The sequence below is a fragment of the Cherax quadricarinatus genome, chromosome 11 (genome assembly GCF_038502225.1).
Source record: "Cherax quadricarinatus isolate ZL_2023a chromosome 11, ASM3850222v1, whole genome shotgun sequence".
NCBI lineage: Eukaryota > Metazoa > Arthropoda > Malacostraca > Decapoda > Parastacidae > Cherax > Cherax quadricarinatus.
In genome coordinates, this window is record NC_091302.1 from 29,531,081 (window position 1) to 29,546,073 (window position 14,993).

Sequence of the window (14,993 nt, forward strand, 5' to 3'; positions counted from 1 at the left end):
CCACTAAACTACCCCACTCAACCCTCCCAGCCCAAGCTCCTAACCCCATGACCATGGACTTTTCTGAATTCACTCTCATACCAGTTGCATCGGAGAACAATTGTACTACCCGATCCAAGATATCCATTGACATCCCCTCCCTAACCAGAGCAGTAGTGTCATCAACATACCCTATTAAGACTGGCCATACCCTCCTTCACCCCCCTATTGCACGTACGCTTCTCCATCATCCTGTAAAAGGGGTCCTGTATGCATGCAAATAAAAGTTGTGACACAGGGCACCCCTGTCGAAGTCCCCTTTCCATTACAATCTTCCCACCCACTCTCCCATTAATCTGTACCCTCGCCATTGCACCACGATACAAAGCATATACCCATCCCACTATTTCTTCTCCAAACACCTGTCCCCTGAGGATGGCTCTCAATGCCTCTCGTTCCACTCTGTCATATGCACCCTGCCAGTCTAAAGCCACCAAACCTCCCCTCCCCCCCTTTTGCTTTCACGAAATCCCTATGGACCTCATGTCCCTCCACCATAGACCTCCCTGGCAACCCAAACTGAGTTCTCGATACTACTCTATTCACTACGCATTTAAACCGATTCCCCCAAATTTTGGCAAACAGTTTATAATCTGTGCATAACAACGATATTGCCCGGTAGTCCCTAAGTGTATGTTGCCCCTTACCCTTCAATACTACAACAGCTGTTGCTTGCTTCTCTCCCAACTCTCCCCTCTCCTTCATTAAATTTAACAACCTAACCAAAAAAACCCTCATTAGCTCCCAATGCTGTAGATAAAACTCTGCCAGGAGTCCATCGATTCCCGGAGCTTTACCCTTACGCATTTCACTTAAAGCCTTCCCTCAGTTATTTCCCCTCCCAATGCTTCCCTATCACTGTTTCCCAACAGACATATCACATTCTCACACACCTGTTTTAAAACCCCAGCTCCTACCCCATCCCTTTGCCAATACTTTCCATACCACTCGTCCGCAAACACTCCCATTCCATCTGTGGTGTGTATAACCTGACCCACCCTATACCCACCTACCGACTCATGAACCTCCAACCATGGAATAGTTGTTGCCTGCTGCCGTTGCTTTTGCCTACGCAATACACACGACGAAGGCTTATCGCCCCATAACACCTCTTCCACACCTGCCATTACCCTCACCGCTTGGAACCTCTCATCTTGGAGCTCGCGCAGCCTCCCCTTAAGAGCCAGTATGTCATCCATTTGATAAATACCCGCTACTGCCCCTCTCGCATAACAACCCCTTAACCTGTCCTCCAAATAGTTGGCCAGCCCATATTTTAAAGAATTAATTTGTTTTCCTTCTCTCACATAATATTGCCTAATTCGTTCTTTAGCCACACCATCCCACCATGTTACCACATCCTCCACCCCATGTATCTCTGCACTTAACCCCTCCCACAGTGTTGTAAATCCCTCCAACCCCTCCTCATCTCCTAACACACCCGTATTTAACTTCCAATAACCCCTAGAGATACCCGCCAGTGACTCCCATCCCACCTCTGCCACAACCACATTATGATCCGAATAAGCTACCTCTATTGTGCGAAAAAACTTTACCAAGACCCCTTGAGAAATGGAAGAAAATAACAAAATTAGTCCACCACCTTGGAGCCTTGTTGGACTGGAGGCGCAGCCAGTGGCCACCCATGGCCCTCCAGAATTACAACTACTGATGCCAATAACAAAATCCCCCCAACAAACACAGAATACAACCTCGTTCATATTTGCTAATATACAGGCCCTTAAGCCATCCACCAACAACAAAATACCTTTTATCAGTGGACTTCTAGTGGAGTCTAATGCAATGTTTGCAGCCTTCACAGAGACTCACACAAAAGATCACTTTGACAGTGAAATATGGATAAGTGGTTACAACCTTTTTAGATGCGACAGAAAAAACAGGCAACAAGGGGGGGTTGGCCTGTATGTCAAAGAGTCCCTTATCTGCACGGAGTTGCTGAACACCACAAATGAGGTAGTTGAAGTTCTATAAATAAAGATCGAGAACCAAAACCTAGTCATTGTGGTTGCATACAAGCCACCAGATGCAACCTCCCAACAGTTCAAGGAACAGCTACTGAAAATCGATTACTGTTAGGAAAACCTTCCAGCTCCATCCCCAAACATCTTACTGCTTGGTGATTTAACCTAAGGCATACAAAATGGAAGAATGTAGCAAATGTTATAGCTGAAACAATCCCCAGAGGTAGCGCAGATGAAAGGTCACACACACATGAGCTACTAAGTCTCTGCGAAAAACACACCTTAAGCCAGCAGATAGTGGAGCCAACAAGACTAGAAAACACACTTGACCTTATCTTCACAAATAATGAGGACCTGATAAGAGATATAAGAATATCAAAAACAACTAATTCCGATCACAATCTAATCGAAGTCCAGACGTACATGCATAGGGGTCCTGAACAGCAGAATGCATGTACCTGTGAAGGTGTCTTCACAAAATACAATTTCAACAACAAGAACATCAACTGGGACCAGGTAAACCATGTCCTAAACGAAACATGTTGGGAAGATGTCTTAAATGACATGGATCCAAACCAGTGCCTTGAAAGGATCAACTTCCTGGTAGCCGAAGCATGTTCTAGGCATATTCCCCTAAGAAAGAAGAGCAGGAGTAAACTGGAGAGAAAAAGACGCTCCCTCTACAGAAGACGACGAAGAGTCACTGAGCTCCTCAGGAGTGCTAGAATATCTGATACACGAAAGGAGGTGCTGACCAGGGAAGTGGAAACTATCGAACTTAAGCTAAATGACTCTTACAGGAACCAGGAGAGGCAGGAGGAGCTTAAAGCTATTAGTGAAATTGAAAGAAATTCAAAATATTTCTTTTCATATCCCAAAAACAAGGCAAATACCACATCTAGTATCGGGCCCTTACTCAGACAGGATGGGACTTACACAGACGACAACAAGGAAATGAGTGAAATATTGAAATCCCAGTACGACTCTGTGTTTAGTGAACCACTAATCGGTCTGAGGATCGACGACCCAAATGATTTCTTCATGAATGAGCCTCAAAACTCCATAAATGTATGCCAGATTTCCGACATTACCCTAACTCCGATAGATTTCGAAAAAGCCATTGACAACATGCCTATGCACTCAGCCCCGGGCCCAGACTCTTGGAACTCTGTTTTCATTAAGAACTGCAAGAAACCCCTCTCGCGTGCCCTAAGTACACTATGGAGGAGGAGCTTGGACATGGGTGAATTTCCACAGTCACTTAAAACAACGGATATAGCCCCACTCCATAAAGGTGGCAGCAAACCATTAGCTAAGAACTATAGACCAATAGCTCTGACGTCTCACATCATAAAAATCTTTGAAAGAGTGCTAAGAAGCAGGATTGCAAATCACCTGGATTCCCAAAATCTGCACAATCCAGGGCAACATTGGTTCAGGGCAGGTCGCTCCTGCCTCTCACAACTACTGGATCACTATGACATGGCCTTGGATGCACTGGAAGAAAATCAGAATGCAGATGTAATATACACAGACTTTGCAAAAGCATTTGACAAATGCGATCATGGCGTAATAGCCCATAAAATACGTGCTAAAGGAATAACTGGGAAAGTGGGGAGATGGATCTTCAACTTCCTAACAAATCGAACACAAAGAGTAGTGGTCAACAGAGTTAAATCGGAGGCTGCCGTAGTGAAGAGCTCTGTTCCACAAGGCACAGTACTCGCCCCCATCTTATTCCTTATCCTCATATCAGACATAAACAGAGATATACACCACAGCACCGTATCATCCTTTGCGGATGATACTAGGATCTGCATGAGGCTGTCATCTGCTGAGGACGCGGTTAACCTCCAAGAAGATATAAACAAAGTTTTCCAGTGGGCAACGGTAAACAATATGATGTTCAATGAGGACAAATTCCAACTACTCCGTTATGGAAAACTGGAGGAGATAATAACTAGAACAGAGTATACTACTGACTCCGGCCATACAATAGAGCGGAAAAGTAATGTAAAGGACCTGGGAGTAGTAATGTCTGAGGATCTCACTTTCAAGGATCACAACAGTGCCACGATCGCACGTGCAAAGAAAATGATAGGATGGATAATGAGAACTTTCAAAATGAGAGATGCCAAGCCCATGATGATCCTTTTCAAATCACTTGTTCTCTCTAGGCTGGAATACTGCTGTACATTAACATCTCCATACAAAGCAGGTGAAATCGCAGATCTAGAGAGTGTACAGAGATCCTTTACTGCACGTATAAGTTCTGTCAAGCACCTTAACTACTGGGAAAGCTTGGAAGCACTTGACTTGTACTCGTTGGAATGCAGGAGGGAGAGATATATCATAATCTACACTTGGAAAATCTTGGAAGGAATGGTGCCAAATCTGCACACAGAAATCACTCCCTACGAAAGTAAAAGACTGGGCAGGCGATGCAAAATGCCGCCAATAAAAAGTAGGGGCGCCATTGGTACACTAAGAGAAAACACCATAAGTGTCCGGGGCCCAAAACTATTCAACAGCCTCCCATCAAGCATTAGGGGAATTGCCAATAAACCCCTGGCTGCCTTCAAGAGAGAGCTGGACAGATACCTAAAGTCAGTGCAGGATCAGCCAGGCTGTGGCTCGTACGTTGGACTGCGTGCTGCCAGCAGTAACAGCCTAGTTGATCAGGCCCTGATCCATCGGGAGGCCTGGTCATGGACCGGGCCGCGGGGGCGTTGATCCCCGGAATAACCTCCAGGTAACCTCCAGGTATCTAACCTAGCCGCATAACCCCTCCTCACGAAAGTGTGCTCCACCTCCCACACTCCCCCTCCAACTGCATCCCTTAACTGAATATCCCTCAGTAGGTTTCGTAAGACTGCCGACATGTGCCTCGCTCATTTTGGTTCCACATCAGCCCTCCTGATAACACAGTTCCAGTCCCCACCAACGATGGCCACCTTAGGTAAACCACATAAGAAGAAAACTAAGTCATCACAAACAAATTCCTGCTTTACTTTCACATCATTCTCAGCAGGTGCATACATGCCTACAAAGGTTACCCTCTGCCCCATCCACCACCCATCCACACGCAACACCCTCCCCCCCTTCCCCTTCACTTCTTATCAACACAAATGGGCTTGCCTCCCTGATCAATAAACCCACACCACCTTTCAGACGTGCAGATGACAGAGTCATGACCTGAAACCCCACCACCTCCAGCTCTCTTCCCTCCTTGAAATTATGTTATTGCAGGAACACTACATCCACCCTATATTTACACAGAAACATTCGAAACCGTTCCCTCTTCACACTATTACACAGTCCATTTACGTTCACAGTCATACACCTAAGGCCTCTTTATAGTTTCCAGTCCTTCCTCCTCTCTTCATTCATCCCAGGGCCTCCTGCCCCAGAGCCAGCACAAGGCTTCACACCATCACCCCATCCTTTCTTGCGATGCCTCTTATCCTGACTACCTCGACAGTACTCTTCCTTCCTCCCAGACCTCTGCGCCGGCGTCAGGACATCATCTGAGTCTGACGCCGGCGCTCTCTTCCTCGTGATGCCCTCCACTTCCATGTTGTCTTCTGAGATTCCCTCACGATGAACCTCAACCTCCACCACGCCTCGTTCCACGGCATACGGCGACATCTCATGCTTACTGCTTGGCCCGTCAACCCTGCTATGGTTTTTATCATCACATTCCTCTACAGGAAATGCCGTGCCTCTCACCACCTCAGGAACAACATCCTCTGCAGGCGGCGTCAATGTCCTCAACACTTCCTGAAGCTCTTCCTCAAGAGCCTGTACCTCCTCCTGCATTTGCACTTCTGCACTTTTCCCTTGCCTAGTAACAGATCCTGTTATGTCACAGCTTGCCTCACACATGCCAGTCTCCTCTATGGGATCCTCTACCACTTCACTCCACAAGCGCCCAAGCCCTTGCTTTCGCGTGGGGCTCTCAACAACAGCTACCATGCTGGTAACTGGTGCTTCACCAATTTGTGCAGGCGCCCTCCTCAGCTTCACACATGCTGCCGCCATATGGTCGTACGCCCCACATAACCTGCACGTACATCTCTGTCCAGTGTACGATACCATAACTTGCATCCTGAAGTCCTCCAACACAACGTAAGATGGTATGGGATTTCTCAGAGTCCTCTTCAGGGAAAAAGTTCCCTCCAGATGGCCCATGTAAGCACCAGCCATCCACTTGCCCTGTTGTGCCAGATGTACGGTCCCATATGCCTCGAAAACACTCCTGATGTCAGCCTCATCTGTCTCAAATTGGACATTACGAATCTTAACCCATGTAAAGTGGCGAGATACGTCGATCAAATGCACCTTCACAGCTGGAGTAACGTCAAGACTCACGTCTTGGAATCTCGTCACCAAAGACTCGTACACGGACGTGAAATTCAGTTTGACGAAGATTCTGCATGCCTCATTCAGGGCAACACCATATACCTCATCGTCCTGGATGCCATACGTCTCCCTAATGTTGGTCGAGAGTAACACCTGCACTGAAGAGGGTGAAATTGCCCCACTCTGTACCGATGGTATTTATGCGCCTCCTCACACTCAGCACCATGTTGGTACAAGGTAGCTCGCCTGAAATCAGCAGAGGGGTGCAGAGCACAACTGCACTCTATCGTTGTCAGGCAGCGAATCTTATGAAGATTAGATAAGGTGCAAAAAGGCCAGACACAGAGTACCGACTCAAGGAACAGACTGCAGACCTCAGTCAAAGAGAAAGACCTGAGGGTGAGCATAGTGTTAAGCAGATCGTTGGAGGTACACACCACCCGAATAACTTCTGCAGCAAATCTAAGAGTAGATTTCAGGAAACTCAACAAAGAGTTAGGTGATTCTTGGGGTATGTAGCACCAGCATGGAACCACACTTGATAAAACATCATGCAATACTAGAAACTGAAACTGACAACATTAAAAGAAAAACATAGGGATACATAGCAACATTTAAAATACTCAGGGAATTGAGAAGGTATATCGAGACGGACACTGAGAGGTGAGAAAGAGGTACACAGAGGCACACTAGGAAGTTAAAGACATAGATGATTCATAAAGATGTCAGGAAGTACTTCGGCCTCAGGATGGTCAAGAAGTGAAATGACGCTGGCGAAGATTTGGTGAGGGAAGGCTCCATACTGAGTTTTAAGAGCAGGTATAACTAGCCAGGAAGGTGTGAATCTGGCAAGCAGAAAGTTGATAAGCATTTTCAGGAGCTGAGACTCGACCCCTGCAACCACATAGAGATAAGTACATATAGGTAAGCATTCACGCCAATGCACGGAGTAACACAAACACATGCATTTGCCAACGCACGCACACAAATTCTAAGAACACACGCACGCACACACGAGAGCTCACGCGCGCACACATCTATGAGAAATGATGAAAAAATGGGGAAGCGTAGCAAGCGATACTGTTTCTGTTGACTGTGAATGACATAACTGTTTGCCAATGAAAATCTTATGATAATAAAAACAGGCAAGTAAAAGGAAAGGCTACAGATGGACCTGGACGAATTGTAGGACTGGTCAGGTAACTAGTTATTGTATTAAGCTCCAGAAAATGAAAGGTTATCAAGATTGTGGATGGAGAATGTGAGACAAAAGTTCAATATAGGAGTAGGGAAATTATGAATGTATGATGATGGTTGTTTGTTGGCAGTCTGCTAATTAAGGCATGTGGAGTGTCTAGCTCCCGCTATACCCCCCCTCTTTACACCCGGTGGGAGGTGATGTGTGAATCTCCAATCAGTGGAGAAATCACTCGACTGGCTGCTTCCATCAAACCTGTAAGTATGCATTCCACTCCTGTACTATTTTTTTTCTATTTGAGTTTGTCTTAAGAGTTTCACTCTTATTTACAGCTGTCGACTGTACACTTGTGTACATTTTTTTTATTAATCCTCACCATTTCTTTTAAAGACTATAATCCTATCATGAGTGATTTAGCGAGCAGGTTGTAATTGTATTTATTTCTTCATTATAGCCTTGATTTGTCCTTACGGGTCATCTGACATGGGCGAGGTGAAGATTAGGACAGCATGGATCTGGGAAAGATTTATTGAACATAACCACTCGAACATACCTACGATCCAACCGCCCCTTTTCCACACTTAACAATCACCCCAGCCAGCTACACACCCAGCGTAACTGTCTTGTAGGGCTACTCAACACTGGTGATAAGAGTTGGTATCCAACATTTTCAGCACTGTAGTGATCAGAGGATAAGTTCCCCTAGGCAGAATCGTATTGTGGAGATCGTTTTCATGTCACAAACAGCTGTGACCCCCCCCCCTCTTCAACAACAGCTTCATTCTCTGCTCAGACGTTGTGCTGAGCGGTTGTCAGCTGTTGCTCCTCAGTCCCGACACCTGGTGGAGGAGTGTTTACACCATCAACAACAATGGCGACTGCGTTTCGCCGCCGCGTTAATACTGTTTGTATTCAACTAACGCAGGGATCTATCACCGGCGAATCAGTAAATGTGTTACTGCCAGCTATCATTCGTGATACTTATGGTATTCAACGTGAATCCTTGTGTGGCGTCGCCTTGAATGGAACTACACGGATCTTCGTTAAGTTTTGTGACACTCAGATGTACGAGAAGATTGTGACCCAGTACCAGGATATAAGTAAGCAAGTCACCCCAGCAGTTTCTGTCCAGTTGCATGACGTTTCACGATACTATACGTGGGTACGTGTGCGAAACGTGCCTTTTGAGGCCAATGAAGTTGATATACGTGACGTTTTTGAACGTTATGGGAAGATCCACCTGGTCACCATGGGTAGGTGGTCTGACGGCCACTATAATGGCCTTCAGGAGGGGTCATTTACGTTGAAAATGTCCCTGCGTCAGCCGATTCCTTCGTACATTCAACTGGAGGAGTTTCGTACCCAGGTGTACGTTACGTACCCTGGACAGAGAAGAACTTGCCGCCTCTGCGGCGCTCTGGATCACATAGCGGCTCAGTGTGTCCAGCGCCAGCCGCCATCAGGGCGTGGTCGTCGACCTGACGGTGAGGTACCACGTCAGGCTCTGGAAGAGGAGGTTGTCGAGACATCGCCGCGTATGACATCATGGAGTGCTGAGGTTGATAGGGCCATGCTACTAGAGTCATCTTGTGTGACTCTACCTGGGACTGCCTCCCTTGACGAGGTGGAACATGTGAACAGTGAAATCCCTATAGCAAGAGAGGCAGGTGAGATGGAAGCCGACATTGTATCTGCGTTAAGTGACCTATTAGCATCGCATGAGTCTGATTCTGTGTTGTGTTCTAATGAGGGGAAATTACGTGCAGATGATGCTGATCAGATAGCTAAAGTGAGAGATTTGGAGAGTTCGAGTTTTCACACTGTTGAGGCAGAAATTCACAAGGAGAATACCCCAAGTACTGACATGTCTGAAGATGCTGTTTCTAGGAAGCGTGCGGCTACCCCGTCCGACTCCGATGATGTCTTGACCCCTGGACAACGTTCAGGGAAGAAGACGTGGTCGGAAATCACGGGTGCGGGGAGGTCGCGCGAGTCCAGGACAGCAGGTAATATCACGGGGATTGCCAAAGGTGCGGGAAGTGCCTTGGGTGCTTGCCGGCGCAAAGAGAAAAAGGGAGTGGTAGCCCCTAGAGGAAAGCCACCTTTAACACAGTTAGGTGTGTAACTATTAATGTTAATGGTTTGAAATCTGTCAGAAAGTGTGTGCAGGTGCGTGAGTGGTTGAATCGTTTTGCAGTGGATGTGTGTTTTTTGCAAGAACATAACCATAAAGTAGGAAGTTTGCTTGAGATGGATGGTTATGACATTTATGTGACTCATTCCAGACGTCTGAAAGGTGGAGTGGCTGTGTTGATAAAAGCGACCAGCCCGTTTGTGCTGAGACATTGGGAGGAAGGGGGGGAGGGTCGCGTGGTGCGAGTCGTGGGGGATTGGGGTAGTAGAAGAGTTGGTTTTGTAGGGGTATATGGGCCGGCTGAACATGATGTTAACATTAAAAATACTTTTGTTAGAGATGTCTTGGTATATTATTTGAGGTCCCTGCCAGAAATTACAGTGGTAGGTGGTGACTGGAACTGTGTAGTGCGCCGTAAAGATGTTGAACCGAGGGGGGCGGGGTTCTGTTCGCTTGTTTTGGGTGACTTGTTGTCTGGTTTGGGGTTGGTAGATGTACGCGGAGGACGTGACTTTGGAATTGAGCATACTTTTGTGCGTAGGGGCTATGCAGCATGTTTAGATAGGGTGTATGTGTCTCGGCAGGTGGTCGTAATCAATGTGCGTGTATTGAACGTCTTTTTCTCCGACCACCGGGGAGTTTTTGTGGAGCTCGACTGGGGAGGTCTCCAGCATCGTTTTAAGGGATACTGGAAACTGAATACGCGGATGCTACAAAGTGCGGATGATAGGGAACTATTCGAGGACTTCTGGGCGTCTATGGGAGTAGACTCCTGGGAGGGATGGGATTTAGTACGACAGTGGGATGAGGTTGTGAAGCCTCGAATTAAGGATTTTTATGTGAATCGGTGTAAAGAGGCCACTCGCATGGAGTATGGTTTTCAGAGGTACCTGGAGGGTCATCTACGACAATGTTATGCACAGGGAGAGGCATCTGGGGTTTACCCAGTGGATGAGATCGATGCTATTAAAGAACAAATCCAAGTAATGAAAAATAAGGTTTTCGATGGGGCGCACATTTCGAGTGGGGTGGAGGAGGCTTTGTGGGGTGACAAGCCGTCTGCTTGCGTCTTACAAAGTCAGACACAAAGGCGAAAAGCGACTGAAATTGTGAGTTTAGTGGTGCAGGATGAAGTTGACGGGTATAGTGAGGGACAGGTCTTAACAACAACTGAAGGGATAAGTTTTTATGTCGATACTTGGAGTAAGATCCAGATGCAAAGTAAAGACGTGAGTGAGCATGCGATACAGGATTTGGGGAGAGGCGTACGATGCGAGTTAAATGATTATGATCGCCTTCTCATGGGTGGGCCTATATCTGAGGCAGAGGTGTGGGAGGCACTACAAGGAATGAGTAAGGGGAAGGCTCCAGGCATTGATGGCATCCCTTGTGAATTTTATATCAAACATTGGGAGGTAATACGGACTTTTATGGTTCGTTTACTCAATGCGATGAAGGAGGGGAGGGTGTTAGGTCTGTCTCAGCGTACGGCGGTGTTGGTCTTAGTTAGGAAATGTGATGTGCCGTTAGCGATTAAGGACTACCGTCCCATATCGTTGATGTGTAGTGACTATAAACTATATGCGAAAATATTGATGAATAGAATTAAGAAAGTGTTTGATAAGGTAATCCATAAGAGTCAGTTTGGTGTGCCAGGTAGGTCAATGTATGATGGTCATGGGAATATCAGGGAGTTTGTTGAGGAATGCGGGGTGAGGGGTGGGGGTGGTGTTTTGGCTTTAGACTGGCGAGCCGCTTTTGATAGTGTGGAAAGAGAGGTTCTGTGGAAATTTATGAGATGGCAGGGTTTTGGAAATGAGGTCATCATGTGGGCCCGTTCGTTGTACAATGGAGCGGGTTTTAAAGTACAAATTAATGGCAAGTTAGGTGTTTTTGTACACATGAGCAGGGGCATTCGTCAGGGATGCCCCATGTCTCAAATGTTTTTTGCATGTATGCAGGACCCTTTTTACTGGGCTGTTTGTGGGAGGGCAATAGAGACATCGTTGGGTCCGAGTAGTGGTCGACCAACCCTTGTGGGTTATGTTGATGATACTACTGTGTTATTACGTTCACGGGAGCAATTGGGTTTTGTTGGGAGACTTGTTGACATATTTGGCAAGGCTACGGGGATGTGTGTTAATAGAGAAAAATCGAAAATTATGGAGTTGGGGGAGTGGGTGGGGGATGGGGTGGATGCAGAGGGGTGGACTGTGGTTGATCGTATCACTATATGTGGTATTCATTATATGCGGGAGGTCGATCAGATGAGGGCGTGCAATTCGGGGAGGGTTGTACATAGTGTCTTGGGGCGCTTAAATAGTTTACGGCCGCGACATTTAACCCTGCATCAGAGGGCGGTGGTCATTAATGTCCTGCTTTATAGCAAAGTATGGCACGTTGCTGCACTGTATCCTCTGTTGCAGGGGGACGTCAAACGTCTTTTGCATAGAATTTATCGATTTTTGTGGGGTTCTGGATGCGATTGGCTCACAAGAGCGGTGGTGGAGACACCACTGCATCAGGGAGGGTTGGGTCTCATTCCTCTAGAGGCTCGTGTCATGGCATGTTACGTGAAGCGTCGTTTTCTCCTACTGGGTGGGATGCATGGCGGGTTAAGCGAATTGTATCACGACCTGCGCAGGTGGTGGAGAGGGAGGAATTTAATTTGGTGCGACGCGATGCTTCGCGTATTATTGAACATGAGGGGCGTGCGCTGTGTAAAATTATGTACCTTAGAAAGGGCGGGTAGGGAGGTAGTCGTGGTGCGAGTTGAAGGAATGTATCCCATGTATGCGTGGGGTGATATATGGAGGCGAGTTCAACAGTTGCGTCTGCCTGCTCAAGTACGGGAAGTGGTTTTTAAATTTTTACATGGAATCTTGCCGTCTGGGGTGGTGTTGTATAATAGGCGTTTGGAGGAAGACTGGGGTTGTCCGGTGTGCGGGATGGAGGAATCTGCTTTTCATGTTGTGTATTTCTGTGAGACTTTAGGTATGGTACGAGAGTGGTTCAGTAGGGTTTTGCGTTTGGTAGGGGGGGGAGGTTTGTCGGTACTCCGGGCGTTGAGTTTTGATGTAGGTGGGGTTGACTTGCGTGTACAGCGTGCGGTGTCGTATGTTGTGGCCGATTATATTTTCGTGTCATGGGCTATGAGGCACGTTGATAGTAACAGTAGAATTAGGGTGTTAGCAGGGACGATTTATAGGACAAAATGTCGAAATAGGTTGGTATATGAGGGGAGATGGGAGAGAGACTTCCCGCCTGAATATAAAGCCTTGGAGTTACGAGATTTGAGATAGTTGTGAGTGTTCAGTGGGTAATCTAACGGGCTGGTCTGCTGTGTCTAATTGTGTTTGTCAAGTGCGTGAATGTTTTGTGTTCTCAGAGTTTATGTGCGTCTCCTATGTAACGGTGATGACAAAATATCTTACGTGCTTTGTATATACAACTTTTAGGAATGTTTCTCGTCTTTTATGCCTCATTTACAAGTCATTGGTGTACTTTTTGTATATGGTGTGCTTCCTAGCACAGTTGAAACGTTTTTCTTATTTCCGTTTATACTTTATGCCGTGTCCGTGTGCTTTTCAATAATATATGTATCTATGCAAGTATTCGTTTTCCTGTAAGCTGTGATGGAGCTTGAACTATATGTGGAGGTAGTATTTTTCAATGTGTGCATCTTGTCAGTGAATAAGTTCACTTATAGCTGCTGGCATTTGTGTTTTATTGAGATGTCAAATATCACAGTGTATTTTCGTTTTGTTATATTAGATATTTTCATTGTAGTAAATGGTGGCTCCATCCTGATCCACCTTTGAACTGTAATGCCTATTCTTAGTCCATGATAACCCCGTGGTAGTCGCCCAAATTAACGTATTGTTGTGCACTTTAAGGCACATGAGTTCTTAGATTAAGTCTTGGATACGTTGTGTGTTGGCAGGCGGAAGCCACGCCTAGTTATATGCCAGATGAAGTATCCCGTATAATACGTGTATGTGTGTAATTCTGTGTGTATAGTGTTTATTTTCCTGTGTTTTGACTTTATTATTTATTTATATAAGAATCTAGTTAGTGCCTGGTATCTCGTTGACATATTTATTTTATGTACCTGAGTTTTCAATAAAATAAACAATTCTTATTGTATAGGGGTAAATTTAGGTAGGTTATTAGTCCGATTATATACTGTGAAGGTTGTGAACCTTTGTCATAAGTCAGTCACAGTATGTTAACTATACAAATCTGAAAGGTTTATATAATTTATATTTTATATAGTTTATATAGTTATAGTTTATATTGTTTATATTATAGTAGTATGTTATATGGAAAATTTGGTGAATGTATATGGGTAATCTCTTTTATGTCCGTTACAATGTGTTGTTAAAACTTGTTAGTGTATGTTGTGTAGGATTGAGGATCCTACTGTACCCATTTTATATCTTTATTTAATATTAAGCTGTAAAGTTTTTTAAATAAAATATAAAAAAAAAAAAAAATTAAGGCATGTGGAGTGTCTAGCTCCTGCTATACCCCCCCTCTTTACACCCGGTGGGAGGTGATGTGTGAATCTCCAATCAGTGGAGAAATCACTCGACTGGCTGCTTCCATCAAACCTGTAAGTATGCATTCCACTCCTGTACTATTTTTTTTCTATTTGAGTTTGTCTTAAGAGTTTCACTCTTATTTACAGCTGTCGACTGTACACTTGTGTACATTTTTTTTATTAATCCTCACCATTTCTTTTAAAGACTATAATCCTATCATGAGTGATTTAGCGAGCAGGTTGTAATTGTATTTATTTCTTCATTATAGCCTTGATTTGTCCTTACGGGTCATCTGACATGGGCGAGGTGAAGATTAGGACAGCATGGATCTGGGAAAGATTTATTGAACATAACCACTCGAACATACCTACGATCCAACCGCCCCTTTTCCACACTTAACGATCACCCCAGCCAGCTACACACCCAGCGTAACTGTCTTGTAGGGCTACTCAACACTGGTGATAAGAGTTGGTATCCAACATTTTCAGCACTGTAGTGATCAGAGGATAAGTTCCCCTAGGCAGAATCGTATTGTGGAAATCGTTTTCATGTCACAAACAGCTGTGACCCCCCCCCCTCTTCAACAACAGCTTGAGAGTTCCGATACTCTTCAAAGTGTGGTGTCAACAACATCGTAACGCCCTTCTACAACTACATCTCTACAAATTAACCATACCACGGGCGGAATTCAGTGAGTCTGTACAAATTAGCTTTGAAATCATGTATTATTTATA